This window comes from Aulonocara stuartgranti, assembly GCF_965226115.1.
Source record: "Aulonocara stuartgranti genome assembly, chromosome: 7".
In the NCBI taxonomy this organism is placed as follows: domain Eukaryota; kingdom Metazoa; phylum Chordata; class Actinopteri; order Cichliformes; family Cichlidae; genus Aulonocara; species Aulonocara stuartgranti.
The window spans coordinates 2740939-2745955 of NC_138945.1; the positions used below are offsets into that span (position 1 = coordinate 2740939).

General features: G+C 46.0%; 2 long non-coding RNA genes across 2 annotated transcripts; one reads left to right on the plus strand and one right to left on the minus strand.

Moving 5' to 3' along the window:
- The first annotated feature begins 1731 nt into the window (after positions 1-1731).
- LOC309710543 lies at positions 1732-2213 on the plus strand. The gene is made up of 3 exons (XR_014277736.1): positions 1732-1952; positions 2037-2096; positions 2179-2213. It is a non-coding gene; the product is annotated as an uncharacterized lncRNA (long non-coding RNA).
- A 570-nt stretch (positions 2214-2783) lies between these two features.
- Positions 2784-3710, minus strand: LOC309711722. Its single transcript, XR_014278079.1, has 3 exons — positions 3129-3710; positions 2932-3043; positions 2784-2851 (listed from the first exon to the last, which is right to left on the minus strand). It is a non-coding gene; the product is annotated as an uncharacterized lncRNA (long non-coding RNA).
- Between the last annotated feature and the right edge of the window lie 1307 nt (positions 3711-5017).

A 5017-nucleotide genomic window follows, 5' to 3' on the forward strand; every position in this document is an offset into this window, starting at 1 on the left:
TCAATTTTAACCCCCAACTTAGACATTCACATTACTCACACTCTCATAACATATACATGCTGGTGGGCACGCTACACTGGAAAAAAGTGCAAAAATGTCTGCCTTGGACTTCAGTGGTGCAGCAGGAGACGAGCAGAGAGGAGAGGCGTTTGTGCAGAAGTGGGTCAGTGAACTCACCACACACACTCGAACAGCTGAGTGTGTCCTCAGCACATTTCCATCTGTTTTGTTTTGGAGCAGCTTCATGGTTTCAAACTTGCTGCACGAGCTGGGCCCTGTTTCAGGAAGCCGGTTTAGAAAACTCAGAGTGAAAAACGATACGCAGGGTTGAGTAACCCCGAACTGTCCAACTCGGAATATTCGGTTTCAGAAAGGCTGATAACAATTAGTTCAGTCAACGCGGAGTTGCTACAACCCCAAGTTAAGCGCGCGCACGAGGATACATAAAACCCCGATCAGTGGAGCACAGATTAAGCGAGTCACCATGGAGACGGAGGGAAAGAAGGCGCGGTCGACGTATTTCACAGCGCTCGAGGCGGAAATTCTGATGGCAGCATATGCCGACAGCATGCACATCATGCAGAAAAAAAGTAACACAGCCGCAGCTGCAAAGGAAAGGGAGCATGCATGGCAAAACATAGCCGACAGAGTCAATGCGTGAGTGTTAATTTAAACATTGATCTAGGGATTTCCACCCATATAACACGTTATTTTATCATATGTCATTCTATTTATTATGTTATACATTTTATTTTGTGATGTGATGTGAGCGCAGGTGCAACCCAACAGGCCCCAAACGTTCCTGGCAGCAAGTAAAAATGAAATATAAAAACATAGTCCAAACAGGTAAGGTGTAATTGTATTATGAGCCATAGTGCTTGGTCTGTTTGTCCTATGTAAATCAATTGCAGTTAGAGGCTACAGTAATATACCACCTGTAAGCACATATTGAAATTATCTGAGCACATCACAAGTACACATTTGCCTACTCTGTATGCCCAAATGTGTGCCGTCACAGCCAACAGAAAAAAAGCGGAGGCCCGAAAAACAGGTGGGGGTCCTCCACCACCACCACCCACAGAGGCTGAGCAGTTGGCCCTCAGCCAAAACAGTGGGCGCCCTGTGGCTGAAGGCATCTCTGCGGGGACATCCTCTGTGGCAACAACCCCACAAGACACAAGTGCCTACATAAGGGGTAAATCCAAAACAATACATGGCGTGCATACATCCATTCTGCACAGTCACCTTGACCAAAATGAACTATGTCGTAGTGAAGTTACTGTCCTACTGACAGAGAATGACAGTCATCAAACAGTTAGGTGAATAAACAACACTGAGACACTTGGAAACTGTTAACGTGCTGCACGGGTGAGGGCCCAGGGAGAGACTCACACACACCGAGCTGCAGTGGTACGTCTTTATTATGAGCATAGCAGTGTCCTTTAATTTTGCATACATGCGTGTGTGTGTGTTAACCTCCCACAGGGTGAGCTCCCTGTTCCCAGAGACAGAGCGAGTAGTACATTCCGTACCTTTCCCAATAAGTGTAACATATGAACATATACCTCAATGCAACATAAAGCTCATAAAAGCGTTTCCACCCTGACACCTACTGATCTTGCCTTCCCTCAGTGTCGGTTGTCTCCGAGAGCATACTGACAATGAGGTGTATGGTGATTGGTATGTCTGGTAATTGCCATTTGCGCCCACATAAGTCATGAGTGACCTGTATGAACCCCATATACTTCCAGTTGACGGTGATGGTGTACTGCATCTGGTGCAGCCCCCTGTTGAGCCAGACTGACATGCAGTTGTGAGTACTCGTAATACTCCACAGACTACATGTGTCAACAGTAGAACAGCAATGTTGTTAAATGTCTCCACCACAGGCATATGATGACGAAACAGTGACAGCTGCTACAGAGGAGGCCGCAACAGAGCCACACTATGAGGTATACAGCGTACAGTGGAAAATATAGCAACTGACTACAATGTGGTACTATGATGACACCATGGACTTACTATGTCCCCGGCAGAGTGATGCTGGAAATGAAGAGGAAGAGGGTCCAGCCACTCCTACAACGAACCTTTCCACAGTGGGTTGTTCAGCACTGATTTACAACCAACCTAAGTAGGCATGTACTATGGATGCCAATGCTATGTCCCTTGTTGCAATAGCTCCCTGTGAAGCAGCTGTATAAGACATATCTGGCCAGGAAGATAAGAAAGTGCGACATGGAAATGGTGCACCTCCAGCTGCAGATCCAAAAGTCGAAGCCGGAGATTGTACTGCTGGAACAACAGTTAAGGGTGGGTGGAGTGATCATAGATGGACGAATCATGTCAGTGTTTGTACAACATACTAATATACGCATTTATTCTTTGTGTACAGGACATACAGGGTGACCAATAAAGGCAGTTGACCACAGTATCTGTGTATTTGTCTTGTAACATGTTGGGTTGACGGGTCACAGGAAATGGTTGTGGCATATGGTGTCTCTGACTGCTCTTCCATCCTGTACGTTCGTGGGTGGGTCAGGATGTTCATCGTGTGGATCACTGCTGTTATCTGGTTCAGCTGGACACTGTTCACCTCTAATCGTGGCAATGTTGTGTAGGATCACACATGCCACAATGATGTCACATGCCCTTTCTGGGGTGACCCTGAGTCCACGAAGGCACTGGAACCGGGCCTTGAGCATTCTGATGGTCATTTCAACTCTGGCCCGTGTCCTGCAATGGGCCAGATTATAACGCTGCTGTGGGCCCGGTTCAGGGTTAGGGTAAGGGGTGAGCAAATAGGGTAGACATGGGTACCCCCTATCACCAAGCAGGTGGCCAGTGAACTCTCCTAGGACAGAAGAATACATGTCAGTGCAAACGTCCCTGTGGCAATTGGTCTCTGTATATTTCACAGTTACTTCGACCCACCATGTCCAAATTTGGTGCTCAGTGTACATTCCCGGAAGATTCGTGAGTCATGTACAGAGCCTGGCCACTTGGCTTCCACATTTGTGATGATGTTGGCAGCATCACATATGATCTGCCCAGTGCAGAGAACACAAATTAGCATCCATTACCATGATGCCATCACTTGTTGGTGTGAAATGCTACAGGGAACTATGTACCTGTACATTAATGCTGTGGACGGACTTCCTGTTCACATAGTCTCCTTCATTTACTGAGGGTGCAATGATTGGGATGTGAGTGCCATCTATACAGCCAATCACGCCTGGGAACCCTGGAAATTTATGTACCATTTGAGTGGTAGTTCACGTATCACCACATCATGCATTGAGTTTTGTTCATCCTGATACCTGCAATTTTGTGGCATCCCTCTTTGATGAATCTTGTGGGTCTGTGACCGGGGAACACCACAAACGAGTGCAGGAGACGTTTCAGTGCAACTGTAACATTCCTGACTGCCCGACAGACGGTAGCCTTGGAAACGTGCTCAGCGTCACCGATATTGTACAGAAAGCTCCCGTTTGCAAAGAAACGGAGTGCGGTACAAAGAATATGTAATGGACTGAGCGCATGTCCGCGATGTGTCACATGCGCAATATATGGCCTGAGGATGTTATCCAAATAACTTATTGATTGTGCTGAGACACGGTAACGTTCGCACAGGAAATCATCAGGTAATGATAAGATGTCCATACGCGCTCTGATCACTCTCTCCCGGCGGAGAGCTCTGCGGAGAATTTGGGCTTCAAGATCTACTGGCTCTTCAAGGAAGGAGCACGCCATGTCTGACACTTCCTGCTGTCAGGTTTCCGACAAAGAGGCGGGGTCAGTCAGGGTTAGTTGTAGTAAACCTGCTAGGGGGCAGGTTAGCTTCACGGCGTGTGTCGTCATAGTGACTCACTGAGGCTGCAGCTGAACTCGCTTTGTGAAACCGAAAACCCAGAGTTTTCGTTAACTCAGGGTATACTTACTCAGTTTTTCCACTAAACCGGCTTCCTGAAACAGGGCCCTGATGAACGACTTCTGTTTCGTTTCTGACAGGAGGTGCGCTTCCCACGTCTCACCTGCACAGCCCGTCAGTGTCCTCAGTCATGCTGTTACCACGATTTCTGCACAAGCAACAAACTGCTGTGAACCGAATAATTAAACCGAGTTCACCCTGCAGTGTCTCGTCGGCTCGTCCAACAATTTGGAAGTCGTCATTTCAGCTTCAAGAGTGTTGCGAGAGTGTCTGATTGATTTTAGCAGTGCTGCTTGCTTTGGTTGGATCGTCATCTTTCATCCTGGCTGAGAAGAATGCTCAGCTACTGTCTGTGCCATGCGTCTGTTGTTTTTCAATAAATGTTCACAGGGGGACCTAATATGCATTTAACCAGGTGGGGGGCAGGTTAGTGGGAAAACAACGACCTTTCATTTGAGTTTGAACAAAAAAAAAATGGTACACAGAGAGATGGAAGAATCTAACGAGCAATTAAAATCCATAAAACAGGAAGTCAGCAAAAAAGTAACATATGAGATTCAGAAACGGTGGGGAGGTGTAATAATGACCTGATAAAAACCGAGGAAAGGCACCCTGACTAAATATCCATAAGGTATGGGTGGACTCAACAGAAAAGACCAATAGGAATTAAACTTCAAAATAAAACAGGAAGTGAACTTTGACACAGAAGAGGAGAAAAAGTCCTCAATGACCCAAATGAGGAAAAGAAAAAAACTAAAGTAAAACTGTATAGTTTTACAGATGAATTACAACAACCAGAAATTTGAATATTCATGTCTCACTGCTTTTACACAAGCAAAGACAAATGAGGTATTTAATGCTTTGTGGCACACATTACTGTTGTATAGCTGGCTAATGAAGACGAATGTGTTATTTTAACCCTGTTTAAGCAACCAAACAGCAAAACGCTTTGTTTGTGTCTGTGGAAGTCAGCCATGTGTGATAGAAACCTGTTTGCATCCTGCATTCAGGGTCACTGATCTGTTCTGAGGCCTCTTTGTCTTAATGTGCAGAAAGAGAGTGTTGCTACAAACTCAGAGTATCTGTTCA